The following is an 18,747-nucleotide window of genomic DNA, read 5'->3' as shown; positions in this document are numbered from 1 at the left end:
ACAAGTATGTATCATGGAGGCAAGAAATTATTCATAAGAGTTAGTGGTCTTCCCACTATGTGCTGGGCACTCTGCTAGGACCTCGAATCAGAATGTAGCTATTGAGAACGAATGAACGATTTAAAACCAGGAAGGAAGCCAGACTGCAGACTGCAGAATGGTTTTATTTTCCTCATCAATGCTATAAAGAATATGTCATTTTACCACCTCCTATACTATTGGGCGTGTTGATGCATGAGTATAGATAAAATGTGTGTGGATTGCAATGGGTCACATTTATATGCCTTGTTATTCCTACATAAATATGCCCAGCCCAGCTTTTGTTAATTGCTATTTAGAGTGATGGTGATTAAAGTAAATACAGGAGTACGAATAGGAATGCTTTAAAATGATGGTGTAATCATTACTAATTCATTTTATATTTATTGTGGTATTAATTCTAATGAACCTTCTTGATATTAATGTGGGTGTTATAAGTACTCAGATTGAATTTTTCACTGTGAGTCAGTATTAATTAAATGAATGGTTATTATTACCTGTGTAATGGGCCTAGAAGGGATATTATTTTGGTGTTTATAAAAATCAATAGTAATGCTTTAATAGTAAAAGCTTGTTTTTATTCTTTCATGTTGATTATGGGTGCTGCCTGATTAATGCCTGCTTATTGTACAAGAATACAGTTAAGTAGATTCCAAGCTCATGACCCTAAGTTCCTGTCAGATCTTCCTTACCCTCCCAAGAAAAAGCAAATGCTATTAGATGTTTTGTTTTTTCTAACTCCTTGAAATTGAGAGCCCGCATATGGTTTGTATAGAATGCTCCCAATTAATCAGATTGCTAGAACAATCAACATAATTTTCTAACAGTAAGTTAAATGAGGTGATATGGAAGGGCTCGAAAACTATTAATTATTATTTTCTTAAGCCCGCACTGGTGGAATATTTTATGGTATTCAAAGACCTTTCATGACCATTTCTGTACTCTAATTATTGTTCTCATCAACAATATTGTTGATGAATTATTAAACAAAATTAAAACAAAATTTTTACAAAATTTTTGTAAACAAAAATTTGTAAAACAACATTTTTAATAAGGAAATGTATTTAGTTGAGTGCTGTGAATAGTTACGAAAATAATTTAGCAGGGCAGAGAAAATTTTGCTTCTGGGCTTGAAGCCTAGTTCCAGTGCTTACTAACCACATGCCCTTCTAAGGCTTAGTGTTATCTTTACAGAAGAGGAGTAACATGCACACCCACCTCATAGATTTAGGAAGCACTGCACTCAGTAACTGGCACAGCATAAGCTCCCCATTTGTGTTAACTACTGCAATAGTCTTAGACAATTCTGCAGGGGATGGGGGAATCTGGAGGAGGTTTGGAGCCACCTAAAGTTAAAAAAGAGGCATTTAGGTAACATTTTTGTTAGCATCAGGGAAGGGACAAGAAGAAAGAAATAGGGGTGGGGGAAGGGGATGGGGAGCAGTCTGGGGTAAGAAAGAGAGGGATGAGGCTGGGTGCTGAGACAGCTCATACACAGGCAGGAAGGAACCAGCTGCTGAAGGGCAGACCCTGGCGTTTTCATAGGACTTCACTTGGAATGAGAAGAGCAGGAAGGAAGGGCTCCACTGAGAGGCTGAAGGAGTCAGAAACGAGCCTGGGACCCTAAGGACCCTGACCACACAGTCTACATATTCTACATATTATGAAGAAGCAACATCAAAAATGAACCAAACTTTCCAAAGCTTATGTCACCCCTGGGAATTTACTGCCGAAAGTGGGACTGACTTTTACCAAATTTTATACATCTGAGTTAACTGACAATTTGATTTACTTCATGAGTTGACAGGAAATCCTGGAAGCAAAAAAGTGGTCATTCTTTTCATTGTACCTCTCTCAAATTGTGTCTTGCGTTAGGATTAAGATGGTTGTCAAAATGTAGAAGACATATAATTGTAATGATTTGTTAGGAATACAAATTATAATCTGTACCAGTCTTATATCCGTATGGCATATGTGTGTTCATGTATATACTGAAAGAAGTACTATTGTAAAATATCAGAAATTAGTTTTTACTTAATGTGAAATGACACATCTGTTATGTAGAGGTTTTAAATGTAAAAAATGTGTCCATTAAAAAGCAAAACACAAATTTTGATAATTATTTAATAGTACACAAAATACATTTATAATCTAATTAGTTGTAATATAATTACTTTTGTATTAAAACATAAATTAAAAATTTACCATATTTTGAAAAATTAACCTTAATGCATAAAGTATTGTTTAAAACCTCAATACATATGTTAAATAATGACTGTTAATTTATGTTCCCAATGGTTTCAACACATAATGGCTTATAGCATAATTTGAATCATGGTGTAAACTGAAGTACTCTTAATATCTAAGCACAAAGAATCAAGAGAAAATGTGGAAAACCTCAAATGGAAAGAAAATTGATGAAAATATATAGCTTAGGCCATCATCAGTCACAAAACAGTGGCTGGGATGCTGAACACTCCCTAAATCTGCAAAATCTAGCTTATTTTTATTTTTTATTATTTTTAAATTTTACTTTATTTTATTTTAAATAACATATAATTTTTAAAAAACTGGTATAGGATGTGCCTGATACTTTGCTGAGTTCCAATATTTTCTTCCTCTCTCTTCCCTCCCCACCTGCTTACTGCCCTGTATCCTTGGGGAAAAATAGTTCAAGGGGAAAAAGTCATTAGATACTTTCTCTCTCAAGAATGCCTACTTCATAAATAAAGTCAGTATTTTATTTTATTTTTTAAAAGACTTTATTTATTTAGGAGAGAGAGAACAGGAGGAAAAGCAGAGGGAAAGGGACATGCTGACCCTGGCCTGGAGACCGGTGCCTGGGTCTCAGTCCCTGCATGAAACCACCTGAGACGATGACCTGAGCGGAAAGCAAGAGTAGGATGCTTGGGGCGCCTGGGTGGCTCAGTGGGTTAAGCCTCTGCCTTCAGCTCAGGTCATGATCTCAGGGTCCTGGGATCAAGCCCCACATCAGGAAGCCTGCTTCCTTCTCTCTCTGCCTGCCTCTCTGCCTTCTTGTGATCTCTCTCTGTCAAATAAATAAATAAAATCTTAAAAAAAAAAAAAAAAAAAAAAAAAAAGACTGGGATGCTTAATGAGTGAGCCACCCAGGCCGGAGTCAGCATTTTAAATATAGATAAATTATGTGTATGGGTTTGCTCATTATAGGGAAGGATGGATGGTGGAAAAATAGAAGGAAAGGGGAAAGGCAAAAAGGAGAAGGACAGAAATATACAAGATACACTGAGAGGGGAAGTAAGCGGTGAGGAACAGTGCGTAACGCAGGGGAAGGAAGGAGAGGAAACGAGAAATGGAGAGAAAGAGTAGTTCAGTCAATGATACAGGGACAATGCCCAGAGTTTACGGCCGGCTCCCGAAATTAAAAACCCGTTTCAGAGCTCTGTCATAAAGATGAGCTGTGCGATTTGATCTGTATAGCTTTCCTCCACGGTGCTTCATCACACCCTACTGATTGGAATAGCGCAAGAAATTATGCGCCAGGACTGCAGGTCACAGAACGCTGTGGAACTGATTGGACAGACAGGAAACACCACCAGCAGCAACAAAAACAAACAAACTAAAACAAAGCTGGGACAGAGTGAAGTTTTTGGACTCGTACAAGGCCCAGCAGTATTTAAGTACACTTCAAATATTGGTACCATTTGCGACTCAAAATAGCGTTATCCACGGTGGAGGAAAAAAGAAAGTGGAAGAACAGAACGAAACAAAACACCGGGGCCTCTCTTCAATTATTTAAAAACAGCGGTGGCATAAGTAAGTAAGTAAGTAAATCAATCAATCGTCAATCAATCAATCAAACATTGGTGGCATCTATGCATATCTTCCAGGTAAGACTAAGATCCTAAAAGGATTCTGGTTTCACTTTATATCCTGAATTGTTAAAATCTCTCTTACGCTGTCAGGAAACCAGTTCTACATTTCTCTTTTGATCCTCCCATCCCTCTTTTGAAGTCCAACATGGCCAAGAGAGAACCTAAGCAAACATCCATGTAATCAAAGTAAATGTGGCTGTTTAAAAAAATAATTGCTTCGCAGGGATATAGGATTCAGTAATGATCTGCACGAAGTTTTGGATTAGACATTTGCTTCTTGGATACAGTGGATATTTGATATTTAAGAAGCCTGGGTATTGCTATTGATAAACAAAAGGAGGTCTGATAGGGTTACCTAAGGGAACAACCCTGACTCCGCAGCTGCCCACTGGAGCGGCGTCACTGGCTCTGCGCGACAGCGACCAAGGTGCCTGGGGACATACCTTTAGTTTTACCTGTCCATCTCCAGGGTTGAAAGATGTAGAGTCAACACCAAAAAATAATCAGTAACTTAAAAATTAGAAATAAATCCTCTGGGTTCTAGATTGCTGAGTTTCTAATCAGAATAATACTCCAAGCCATGCTGGTTCTCAGTTTCCTCTTTGTTTTCTTCTAACGCTCATATTTCATTTTTCTGCTTGTCAGGCAGACAATACCTCTTCCCGTCATTTTTGCTGTTTACTATGTTATTGATGCAAATTAATGATGTAGTCAGTGCTTTTAAGTCTCTCCCTTATAAAATAGGTAAAATGATTCTGCCGGACATTTTTTTGGTGACTGCCAAATGAGCTCTTATGTATATTCTTTTGGCCAGTGCCTGACACATGATAGGTATTCATAGTAAATGTTATTGTGCCTCCTTAGTTTGCATTACAAATGTACTTTTATATAATTTATAAACAAAAACAAAGACTGTAGATTATCACTGTTTCTTTCTTCTACCCTGAGAGAATTAAAAGAGCCCAAATAATAAACAAACAAACACATAAATAAATAAATAAATAAGCAAGCCCAGTTTCTTTCATTAATCAGGTGGAATAGTTGTGCACAATAATATCATATTATATAGGGAGATTTACAGTTTGCAATGTAATTTCATATTGATCCTAATGTAGATCTGACCTTTGAAACCAGTGTCTCCAACCTCATTCACCGTTGCTATATACCCCGAGTCCCTCTGTTACCGTCAGATGACTAGATTCCCTATGCCACAAAGCGCATCATAGACATTGGGCCTTTGATGCCCCCTGTTAAGAAGTTGCTTGGACTTGAAAGACTCCACACCATCTACCTTCTGATAAGTTGTCTGTTTTAAATGGACCTGCTTTGGTGGAATCCTTCATAAAAAACCTGGTAATTGCTGTGACCTGCAAAAAGTTTACAGAGTCTGCTTTGTATTCTTTGCACAATAATTTCACTTGTAACTGTCAAGAGGTAAACTGAGGCACACTGAAATTTTTTTTTTTTCTTCAAAAGTTTATTTGAGCAAAGGTGGATTGGAATTGGGCAGTGCCAAACCAAAAGCCGTGAAGAGGATTCAGCGCCCAGAAGCTAGGGAAAAGGCTGTATGCGGGAGAGGCGGAAGCAAAGGGAGGAAAGTTATCTGATTGGCTATAGCTTAAGAGGTTGCTGCCTTATTTGGGAAAGCCTAATTGGCCATTTGAAGTTGGTTGCTCTTAAATGTAGTTCTTTTTTGGCTATCGGTGCATTTACAGAAATTAACTCTGGCTTGGGTTTTGGTCTGCTTATATAGGCTGCCAAGACATTAGAACCACTTCAGTGTAATGGCCTCCTTGTTTACCTACTTTAACATATTATTTTGATTTGTGAATTATCCTTTCTTTCTCCCTTCTCACCAAGTAAGTGGTGGCAAACTAGAGAGAACATGTCATGTACAAGGCAGGTCAAGCAGTTTATCCACAGGCAGAATTCACTGGCTGTTGTTTTTACTAATTCTCTTAAATATAGAGTAATGGAGATACAGAATTTTAGGGTGAGAGGGGCATTGAAAGCCTAAATCTACTCTGTTGATCTAAGGATTAACTCTCCTTCTATGAACTCATGCCAAATAGTAGTGGGCCCAGCATTATGCTATCTATTTCTGAAGCAACCAGCACTCTACTCCAACAACAAACCCACTCCAGTTGGTCACCAAGAGTTGACCAGTACATTTGTAAAATCATCAGGGATAAAATAGTATCAGGCTATTTTATTCATCCCCAAAAAACATTTCCCATGGCTCTCAATTTAAAAATTCATGATGGCACAAAAAAGATGGAAACCTCATAACACCAAGAAACTGAAGCCAGCAATTTATTACAATCTGAGAGGAATTTCTTTAGTTATAGAATTAATTAGTTTCCTTTCACTTTTTTAAAAACTGTTTTGAGCTGATTTGATAAACAGCATCCATGTGCCATGAACATTTTACTCTTTAAAAATAAAACCATACAGCTGAAGACATACCATGAAAGGATGGGCATCTCCTCACTGTCTGACCCTGCCTTGGATACATAGGATATACACAAATTGCAAAACACTGTACTTGCTCAGGGGTGTTCAGATATGGCCAGATTTGGTACTTCCTTTTCTACAAACATTCAAAGATCACAACTCTTAACAGATACTATGTGGGAGGTACTGAAAGCAAACAAAGCACACAGAGCAGGGAGGAAAACGAAGACTGGACCCTGTTCTCTGTGTTCTACAGGGGCTGTTCCCTCTATGTGAAGTGTTAAGGTAGCATACTGGGTGGTAAGTTCCTACAGAGCTGCTTTTTATCTTCCTGAGAATTCTGGAGATTTTGGAGAATTAATCAACCCAGAGAACAGCAAAGTCAGATAATGGAGAGATGGATTACCTGCCTGAAGCCTGATCTGGCCTGGACTTCTCAATTCCTTGAATCAATCACTGCCTTTTTATTGAAGGCTCTTTGCTGGAAACCTGATGACAAACCAAATATTCCTGATTGATACATCATCTTGCTCAGCTCTGCTGAAGCATTGCTTCCTCAGGTAGGCCTTCTGTGATACAACTGCGGCCATAACCACTTTCTTCCTCTGGTCTAGTTCCTTTGTTCTCTGTTGTTCTATGCTCTCATGGAATGGTTTATCTCAGTGTGGGATGTGACATTTGTGTATGAGATGATGATTAACATGAGTCTTTCCTCTAATAATGACGATGGTGATGGTGACATCGCATATTTTGAGATCTGACCATGTGGCAGGCATTGCTGCAATCATACTGAACATAAATTCTCCTATTTGAAAACTGAGGAGCAGACGTGTAGATATTCCTACCTTAGACCAACAGATAAATGCTAATGGAGGTGGAAATTGGATTGGGGGATGGGGAAATCAATCACTAATTCATCAATTCCACCATAACATGGAATTTGAGATTGGGACTAGGAATCTACAAACACTGAAGTGGACATTTGGTGCAAGGGGAAAGGCAAATAAGAGAAATATGTGAGTTTTATATATGTAGATTCATCCTCAACCAACAGTATATTAAAAAAAAATACAAGTCAATAACATGGAGCCTTTGGGGGGAAAATTCTTTGATATAAGAAAAATAGAGTATTGTATGAGAGACTCAGGAAATCACACAACTGCAAATGGCTTAGTACAGGAAATAAAAAAAAATGGACTTCTTATTTTCAATAAGAGAGGCAAAATCATGGCCTGCATAGAAAAATAACAACAAAACATCATAAAGAGAGAGCAGAATAAGGTTGTAAAAGTTAGGTTCACATACAGAATGAAATAAAAAAAAGCAGAGGTTTGTCATGCCAAAAAAATTACAGTAATAAAATTAAAATTAAAGAAATCACAGAAACCAAAAAGAAAAATCACAGAATTAAAATCTGCATTGGGAACACAAAATAATAGAATTAGTTCTGGAAAACTGACTTAGCTACATAAAGGACCAATGTGAAAGCCTCTGCCAGGACGAAGAGAGAGAGCATGAAGACACTTGGGGCCCGCACTCCTGGTGATTGGCTGAACCCCATCCACACCCTTTCCCAGCGCCTACCAGCTGGACATGTCATATGACCACACCTGGCCAATAGGCAAAGAGAGAGTCCTGGACTATATCCATTTCAAATAAAAAGACAGAAAGTCACTGGGAGAAAGCCTCCTTTGCCTTTTTGTTCTTGCCTCCCTGTTTCCTCTTCAGAATGCAGTTATGACTGTAGTTGCAGCAACCACATTAAAACGAAGAGGCAACAAGCCCACACGCTAAGGCTGGAGGAACAAAGAGAATGAGCCTAATGCCCTGAGCTATTTTATTTAACCATTGCACTAGCCATGTCCTGCCTCACTCCAGCCCTTTTGTTATATAAAACAAACCACCCTGCTTGCTCCGTCCACAGTTTGCTAAGTTTTCTGTGATTCACACCTGAACATATTCCTAACACATGAAGACTAAAAAATTACAGTGGTGAATATAGAAAACAGAAAGAGAGACAATTTAATAATACCAGAAGTTTTCCTACTAAAAACCAGAGAAAATGAAATAAAAGTAAGAAAACAAAGTTTAAATAGAAGATATTTGCCTGACAAAAGCTATCTAAGGCAGCTGGTCTAAACGTGCCATCATGTACCAGGCCAATATCAATCAATAAAGGTTAACTCACTTTAAGACATAGATGAGGAAGGAACTTCTTTTTAATTAAAAGGTATATATATATAAAAAGCTCTACATGAATCAAGTTAGAAAAGCAGATCATGTAAGAAATAATAAACAATAGGAATAATCTCCAGCATTTCATTTCTCTAGAACCAAATACCACTAAAAAACAAAAACAAAAACAAAACCCCAATATTGAGAGTTCTGATTCAAATTTAAAACCCGGGAAAATTTTGTGTGTGAAGACTACAGAAGGATGTTCAGATACGTAAGACCTATTTATTTATTTATTTATTTATTTATTTTTAAAGATTTTATTTATTTATTTGACAGACAGAGATCACAAGCAGGTAGAGAGGCAGGCAGAGAGAGAGAGAGGAGGAAGCAGGCTCCCTGCTGAGCAGAGAGCCCGATGTGGGACTCGATTCCAGGACCCTGAGATCATGACCTGAGCCGAAGGCAGAGGCTTAACCCTCTGAGCCACCCAGGCGCCCAAGACCTATTTAGTAGAGAGAGACAGCGAGAGAGGGAACATAAGCAAGGGGAGTTGGAGAGGGAGAAGCAGGCTTCCCGCTGACAGAGAGCCTGATGCTGGGCTCAATCCCATGACCCTGGGATCATGACCTGAGCCAAAGGCACATACTTAACAACTGAGCCACCCAGGCGCTCCTTAACTTCAATTTAGTTAACCTGCAGTGTATTATTAGTTTCAGGGTAGAATTTAGTGATTCATCAGTTGCCTATAACACCCAGTGCTCATTATAGCAAGTGCCCTTCTTAATGCCCATCACCTAATTACCCCAACTCCCCACCTACCCCCCTCCAGCAAGCCTCAGTTTGTTCCTTATAGTGAAGAGTATCTTATGATTTGCTTCCCTGTCTGTTTATATCTTATTTTATTTTTCCTTAAAGGAAAAAAAAATTTTTTTTGCGAGATATGTTACATCCCAGATAAAGAGAACTAAAATGAAAAGTAAAAAAAAGAAAGAAAAGAAAAAAGAAAGAAAGAAATTGGGTAATTGGAATGACTCCAAATAAATAAATATGTAAAGGCTGGAAATTTGTGAGAACACATCTCATTTAAAATAAACAATCCCAGTAATTTTGAAAATTACCGTTCCAAATGAAGTTTCTGGAGCAGAAGAACCCTACATCCTTTGAGAATGGTTGGCCATGTTTCTGTCATTCCGGTTGTTTTTCCTCCATCTGGGGAGAGGGACAAAGGTTTATGCCCCTGGCACTACTGTAGTGTTTTCAGGCTAACACTGGCTCACCAACGAGCTTCCCAATATGCTGATATCAAAATACTAGCTTTTTCTGGGAGCTCAGGCATGGGCGCCTACGGCTGTGCTCATGTCTTTTACTTTCTGTATCTTGATGCTCTGACACTTGGGGTTTTGCTGACCTTGGAGGGGTCAGCTAATTCCTTGAGTAAACAACTTGCCCCGAAGCACACCAAACTAACCAATCCAGAGCCCATAACCCCACCCCCTCCTGCTTTTACAGTCCTGCTCTAATTGCTCCAAGACCAGGTACCAGTCAGCTAAGGACAATCTCTATGCCCCCAGACTGCTGAACTTATTCAAACTAGTCCATCCTAAACCTGCTTCACCTCTATGTTCTTTCCCATGGTAACCATTACAAAGGTCCTTGCCTACATTTTCCCCCTCACTCACTCTGCCTTCTGACTGACCCTGGTGTGTCCCCATGTATGACGCGCTTCCCTGTCTCCAGGGATCTGTGAGTCTAATACACTTCTTTCCTTGTAACGTTTCTGGGACTGCGTGTTTTACCATACCTGTTTAAACAAAATCCCGATACCCTTAAAACACATAGAGACCTGGTCATAGAGTTCCCTGATGTGAATGGTGCACTCTCCTGCTGACTTTGGGAAACCCCCACGTCTCAACCTCTTACTGCTGGCATCTGCTAATCTCTCCTGGCCTCTCTTTTGGGCAGAGTCCAATCATGAGGGCTTGAGCCTATGTAGCAGACACACTGCACCAAGCCAACTGGCAGAAGTGCGGGATTCTCCCTTCCGCAGCCCTTGCTTTCTCATGTGTAGCTTCTGGCAATTTCAGGCCTTGTGTGTGAACTCACCAGGTGGAACACAAACACCAGTCTCTGTCCTCCAGGGGCACTAGTCACTCACCAATATTTATCTCCTGGCTCCTGGTGGCAACTACAGGGCCCAGCCAGGCACGGTATCCTGTGTTGTCTTATGCAGACCTTCCTAAGGCAGTTCTCCTAACCCTTTCTCTTTGGGCTTGAATAAAAGGGAAATGCCAAAGCTGTTAGGTCCAAATGCTCCAACTCAAGGGCTCTTTTCCTTCCCTTTGGGAATGGAGGTGGGTGATGGGAATAATGGGTCCTGAGTTCTGATAAGTTTTTAATATTTAGTGGGGATGCCTGCTACTTCTATTTAGAATATAAAAGCACTTCTGCCTGATTTCTTCAGCTTTGGGGGCCTAAGCTAAAATTCCAATGCATCAGGAAAAACCTCACCGTGTATCTTGCATTCTAGCACTCTTAGAAGACGAATTTCCATTGTGGGAAATTTAATACAGTGAGCTTCAGAGCTACTGAAATCTTAAGCAAGTAGTTTCTGCTTTAATCAGTTCCACAGTACCAGTGAAATTTGAGGGAATTTCATTTAAAGGTCCCAGGGCATTTTATTCTAAAGTGGGAGAATATAGCAATACCAAATAATTTTACTTCTCTATGATCACATTAAAATGCACTGCACAATTCTTTAATTACCATCTCAATCTAATTCTCTAAGAAGTTTGTCCTAATTGCATTGTTGCTATGCATGGATGCAAATAAGATGTTAGTTGTTTCCCTTGGAACAAACGACTGTTTCCAATACGGACCGGTCTATTCTCTTGTTAGAAAGGCTGGTGTCGTTTCACTGAACCCCTGAAAGTTGTTGTCCTATCACAAATTATAATAGCTAAACCCAGAAACCAAAGAGCACATTGCTCCCCATCAAGCCCACCCCCCCCCAACACATACACCCACACATAGCAAAGAAATGTCCACAAATAAAGCAATGAGAAGCAGAAAATTCCCTGAACACTGGCAAGATGGAAGTGCGAATTGGACATTTGTGGAGTGGCACTAGCCAGAAGGTGTGTGAAACAAACAACCCCAGCTGCTACGCTTTGCTTTTGCAAAAGGATTTTAAGGTTGGTTCACAAACACAGGTGGGAGAAGGAAGAGACAGAGGAGAAGAGGGAGAGGATGATATACAGGCAACTGGCAACCACAAATAGCCTTGTCGCTCTTTTAGGGATGGGAAATAGATGCCTTGGTATGGGAGGGGTCCATCTGCCTCACTCCTCTTAGCCATTCCTATTGATTCCTGGAAGGCACACTTTGAATAGGTGCAGGCAGATGCTGGGGGAAGGTTCAGGGGTGGCTCAGGTGAGGGTCTGACGCTTGGTTAAATCCTTTTTTCTTTTCGAATCAGCTAAATGGAAGATTTGTCATCTGTAAAATTACCTCCCAGTAAAATCATATTTCTATTCCTATAGGAAATAAGAATAAATATTTCTCTATATGAATTTTTATATATGCACACATATGGGCACTTATTTTAGTTTATTTCACTTGGCATATTTTGTCCCTCTGCAAAAAGCCTTTGTTATGGAACACCTTATGTAAGTGTACTATAGTCGTAAAACTCGGAAATCTGTATTTTTCCACTCTTGATGTGGACTTGCAATTTAATTTTGTAGACTGGATTATGCAAATGGCCTAAATGAAATTTTAAGTTTTGTAGATCAGGGGTGAGATCTGGAGTCAAGGGAGCATAATGATCAAATTGTCCTCTCACTTGTGCTTGAGGGGGCTTTGGACGGTGACACTTACTTATATTTACTTGATTCTTTGTACATCAGTTAATTATTTCTTTAGTTAAATGGGCAATTTGTGATTGATATACTTTTTTTTTTTCCACTGAAAGCTCCCAGAACATTCAGATTTATGAAAACAAAACCCTTTATTTTAACATTCAGAGAAGAAGAAAGTGACTTTGTAGGTGAGTGAATGTCTTTGGGAAATTTTGGAGTAAGTCATGTTCTTCCCAAATGCTTTAAATATTAGGATATCAAATTTGGCATATTGTCAGCATGACATTAGTTTATCCCTTGACTATACTGAAGATGTTTCTTAATACCTTGGAGGGTACTCTCAGAAGGACAAAGAGATACTGGTTTCTTCTCTAGTCTGCTCTTCACAGATATTTAAATTTTTACTGCTGAGCACCTATTCTCCCTTCTGTAATAGCATTCCCATTTTCCTTGATAGAAGCACCCTATTTAGGATTGCCAGTTAAAATACAGGACTCTCAGTTAAGTCTGAGAAACAACACATTTCAGAGAAACAACAAATAACATGTCAATATAAACATATCCCAAATATTGCAAAAGACACATTAACCCAATATTCATTGTTTATCTGAAATTCAAATTTAACTGGGCATCTTGTATGTTCATTTGTTAAATCTGGCAACTCTAACACTCTTCTACTCTCAGTGCATTTGGTCAAGTATGGCTGATCCTACACTCAGCTTCAGAGGCAGGCATGTGACCACACTCTGCCAATCGGAATATGGCCATAGTGATTGATTTGGGAATTAGGTCTATCGTTATGCCAAGTCAATAAGAACACTTCTTGGCCCTTTTACTGGAACTACTGGGGGGGGAGGAAGAGATCTTCTCTTCCATTGAGATTATTCAGGAAGCAAACCTAGAACTGTTGGAGAATGATATGTACAGAGAGCCTGACTAAGAATGAAGTTAACACAGAGAACAAGGGGCACAGAGTCACAAAGTCAAGAGACACAGGAAGAGACTGAATCTTGACATCATCTGAGCTCCTTGATAAGGCTGTGTCTGAAGCTCCAAACCTTATCTGAATCTATAATTTCCTTTGTTATTTAAGCCCATTTGAATTTTGTAAGCATTTTGAAGTCTTCAATTATAGTCCTCTGTTTTTAATTTGTATATTCTTATTCCTTTTTCATGAAATGTAAATGAGATGAATTCCTTTATGATGATTTGGGCACAGTGAATCACACATTTCTTTATCTGTAAAATTAGTTCTAGGTCAAAACGTTTTCTCAAATTGTTGGGGAATATCACACTTTGGGGATGTTCTTATTCTTCCCTGGAGAGGAAAAGAAAGAGAGAGGATAAGGTATAACATTCCATTATATGGATATATCATATTCTGTTTAACCATTTATCAGGTGATAGAAATTTGGTTTGTTTCTACTTTTTGGCTATTAAGTATGGTGCCTCTATGAAGATTCATCTATAAGTTTTTCTGTGGACATGTATTTTTATTTATCTGACATTGTTTCTTGCTATCACATTAGGCATGGTCTCCTTCTAGGCCTAGGGCTCTAGCATGTGACAAAGAAAGTGACTCCTGCTCATTTTTCTTCTTCTTTTTAAAAATATTTTATTTATTTATTTGACAGAGAAAGAGAGATCACAAGTTGGCAGAGAGGCAGGCAGAGATAGAGGGGGAAGTAGGCTCCCCACTGAGCAGAGAGCCTGATGAGAGGCTTGATCCCAGGACCCTGAGATCATGACCTGAGCCAGAGGCAGAGGCTTAATACACTGAGCCACCCAGGCGTTCCCCGCCCCCACCACCACACACACTTTTTCTTTTCTAATTTCTTTCATCTCAAATTCATCTATCCCTTTCAGGAAGACCTTTGTAATTACCTTATCAATCAATGATTCAAAACTTTGCACAGCCTGCCATTATTCTCAAAATAGAGCCCCAAACTTTAATTTAACTTTTAAGATTTTCATTAATATGGGCTTTTGACTCCAAATAATATTTATCTGCTCCCCTGAACAGGACAAAATCTCTGGATGATCCTCTTAGATTGTTAAGATCTTTCCTAGTTAAGTAGCCAGCCAGGCTCATTTCTTTTATTGAACTTAACTTTATATTCACATTCAACTAGCCATCTTCACTTAGATGGCCTCCTTCCCTTCTGTGTATTTTTCTAAGTCCTATACATCCTCTCTGTTATGTAAATCTATCACAGAGTGCTTTAACTTTCCTTGATTTCCAAAGCATTTAATGTCTATACCACTCATGCTTGTATTTAATCACTAATTGTCTTATACTGTTCTGTAACTGCATAATGGACATATGCCATATCTCTCTCACCACATGAAAGGTCGACAATGGCAGGCATTATATCTAAAACAAGGCATATGTAAAAAGATTAAAAAGTCCAATGATGGCAGAATTCTGATTCTAGTAATAGATGGTTGGGTAATTCAGAGCAACCTTTCCAATAAGGACTACTTGAAAAACTGGGCAAAAATATTTTAAAAGTCTGATTTAATCTCTGAACTAAGACACCTGGGTTTGTTTTAAAAGGTAGCACTGCAGTCTTTTAAATATATCCTCAAACATTTGGATATTTATTGGAATGCAGACCTCACACAATAGGTAACAAAATAGAAATCCTAGGTGGACTTTAGATCTGAATGTGAAAGACTAAAAAATAAAACTTCTGGGAGATAATTTAGAAAATTTCTTAATGGTCTTAGGATACAACAGTACTTCTTAAATAGTACATGGAACACACCCACATAAAGGAAAAGATTAATAAAACTAATAATTTCTGTTTATCACCATTAGAAGAGTAAAAAGGAAATCATGGAATAAAGTATTTCTCATACATAACCAAGAACCAATAACCAGAATATTAAAAACTACAACAACAACAACAAAAAACACCTTTTATAAATCAGTAAGAAAAAGACAACCAAATGGAAAAATGGGCAAGCAGCTGGAATAGGCAATTCAAAAAAGAGATATACAAAGGGGTTGGCATTTTCTACCAAATCATAGAAATGTGACACACATTCAGGTATGTTCACAGCAGCTTTATTGGAAATAGCTGAGAGCTGCAAACAATTAAACTATCATCAATAATCCATCAATAATGGAATGGATATGTAAATTGTGATACCTTCATATACTATACCTACCACCATATAGTGTACAATGAGGAAAATGTACAGAGTGTACCTATACCTAAAGATGGATAAAACATAGTTTGAGTGAAAAATGTCAGACTCTAACTATATGTGTGTGTGTATGTGTATATACACACATGCAGGCAGGTTTATACATTTGTTTATATGCATGCATACATACACACACACATATACAGATTCTACTTATATGTAATACAAATAGTCCTAGTCTTTAGAGATGAATGCTTGGGTGGTAAATTGGAAAGTAAAGGAGGCAGTGCCAAAGCTTTAAAGATAGTTGTTACTTTTGGGAGGGAGTGAAGGGATAACAATTTTCAGATGACACTAAATGGGCTTCTGGGGCTCTGGTAATGTTTTATTTATTAACTTCAGTGATGGTTATGGCTGTATGCTTCTTAAACTTTACCCTAAAAATAATTTAAACAAGGAGGACAAAGAGGAGGAGAAGGAGAAGAAAGTGTGAATGACTCCCTCTCCCATTCATTTTCTTGCTGACCTTAGGCAAATGGCAATATCCCTTTGAAAATTATCTGCTCATCTGTAAAATAGGAATCATGTTACCTTATTCACAGAACTTTCACAGAGATTATGAGGCCCTGTATGTAATGGCAATTGATAAAGATATAAAGCACTTTATAAATTTTAAGGAAAAAAATCACATTATATCAATATCTAATGCCATTCTGGAACTGTAATAGTCATAACGATAGTTAGGTTTAAATAGGTCTTCAAAGATTGTTCTGTTTATGCATCTGAAACCTCAGAATACAACTGAGGAGGAAACATTAAAATGAAATTATTTGTAATAAAGTTGATTTCTTCCGACTTATAATGTTTAATTTATTCTGTACCCTGAATAATGGTGGTTTTTCCAGAGTGAAACTCAGAGAATTCCTAAGTTGATCAGGACACATTGTTCCCCCAGATCCTTGAGTATACATTCCTTGAATTTTTGCAAGTTTTAGATTAATTTCCAGAGTTGTTAAAAAATTGCTTTTGACAATTTTTATTCATGTTCCCATTGTTTTTATAGAGAAGGGGTTTTCAGAGGCCCTTGATCTACCTTTCTTTCTGATGTCCTTCTAATGTTGCCAATCCTGACATAGCTTCCAACCTGATTACTTGCCACTTAGGGATCTTTCACACAAAGCCTGATAGAAATTCTGCAGGAGCTTCGCCATTAAAATAAACAGCCGATGGCCCTTTTCTGTCAGCACCACTCACTTCTTTGGAGGCAGTAGTTCTTACCTATGTTTCTTTCTGCTTTCCTGATCGTAATCTCTCTTTCTTTGGCCTCAAACTCCAAAAAATTCAGATGATTCTGGTAAGATTATATTTCTCAGTCACTCTTATTCACCGCATTTTGTTTAAATTTCTATCTAGCCAGTTATAATACATCTTACTTACCCTTTCATTCCTGAGAGTCTAATGTCAATATCTGTATGCTCTACCAAGTCTTGGTTTAGATAACTAGGTTTCTTTAGTCTGTGGCCCCTGTCCTTTTCACTCCTACATTACATTCCCCAAAGAACTCTTTCCCTCCCCTGGTGTCAGCTGCCATAGCCACCATACTAATGATTTATAAATCTCTCCAAGCCTTCCTTGATCTAAACTCAAGTCATATATCTCTCAATGTCTTTAAGACATTTCTACTTTGATATATCTCCATTAGCCCTAATGCAACAGCCTAAATGGAACTCCTATGAAACTGGCACATCTATTGTCACATTCAAAAATAATTTTTGATATCTCCAAGAATTTTAACAGTAAGATAAAAGTCAGTATAAAAAAAAAACAGAAAATTTCCTTAATAACAAACAGCAAAAAAAAAAAAAAATTAATCTCTTCAACATTATCTTCTGAATCTTTTGAAGTCATATCATGGCAGCTAGCCAGATAACTCTCCTTCTCATTCTTGAAACTCTCCTAAACTCTCCCTCAAGCGCAGCATATGTTGGATATTGCTTGTCTTGTTACCATTCCCTCCACCCTCCGTCTCACGGTCTTATCTATAAATAACTCTCTCTCTTTTCCAGTATGAATCAATCAGATCAGGCTTCTTTATTCTCCCTCTCATACATTACCCCAATTCTACACAGTAAAGCCTTAGAAATCAATCTGGCAAAGATGGAGATCTTCTTAGAGCTTAAGGGAGGAAAAAGATAATGTGAACAACCACATATTAATATTATTTTTTTCTATTATATCATGATATTCCAAACCAAATAAGTCTTTCTGTTTTCTTTCCTCAAATGACAACCCAGGCAGTGGTCTCCTTGGTGATTATCATGACATAATCTTTAGGTTTTAAGTGGCTCCTTAAGACTTCATGCATGAACTTAGAAGCAGTTTTGAAGAAAAAGTGCTATTATGAGTTATATTGATGCTTTGATTTAAAAAATGAATTATATTATTATAATGAGACAGAATAGCCAAATAACCAGTCATAAAGAAAATATTTTCATTACTATGGCCAAACCAAGGAATAAAGATGCCTACTTGTATTCAGATTATTCAATAGATTACTGAAATATTTACCCTGTATTTAATATTCACAAGGATGATTCTTTGAATTGGCAGTGAAGGGAGGCTTCAGCAAAGGCTCTGAAGAAAAATGGGCTTTGAAATTGTCTAGGAGGTTACACAAATCTACAAGAGTAACCTTTACCTATGCCCAGCATCAAGTATGTGCATTGAACACAGTGAATACTTTTTGCCATAGGCTTGGACATCTGAGGACACCCATTTATTCATCAGGAAGCATTTCAAAGACTTAATGGGACTTAAAAAAATAATTAATGGGATAGTATAAAATACAGAAGGAATGAAAAGTTAAGGTCATCCAGTTGATCATTCTGGGAAGCTTACACATTTTTGGGAAGCTACAGATAGTAAATATTTTTTTAAAGATAATGTTTTCATTTTATATGATAAGGACATTTTCATAAATTAAAATCTGAAAAATAGTGGGATACAGTGAGGACAAACGCTCCTATCTGTGTATAGTTTTTATAATTACTTATGTCTTCAGCTTCTTTTTAGGCAAAATATTAATCTCATTAACATGGATTTACAAACAAAAAGAATAAATGAGAGAAATTGCCTGTTTATTGTTTCAAAGAAAATTAAAAAATGAATTAGTTAATAAAATGTGAACAGAATAGTTTTTGCTCTTAGTTAAT

General features: G+C 37.7%; 1 protein-coding gene across 1 annotated transcript in view; it reads right to left on the bottom strand.

The window, feature by feature from the left end:
* The window catches only part of LOC116574949, a 76,272-nt gene that overhangs the window by 47,537 nt on the left and 9,988 nt on the right, over window positions 1-18,747 (bottom strand). The window lies entirely within an intron of this gene.

This window comes from Mustela erminea, chromosome 16, assembly GCF_009829155.1.
Source record: "Mustela erminea isolate mMusErm1 chromosome 16, mMusErm1.Pri, whole genome shotgun sequence".
Lineage (NCBI taxonomy): Eukaryota > Metazoa > Chordata > Mammalia > Carnivora > Mustelidae > Mustela > Mustela erminea.
The sequence above is the reverse complement of the archived record's forward strand: the minus strand, read 5'-3'. Positions and strand labels throughout refer to the sequence as shown.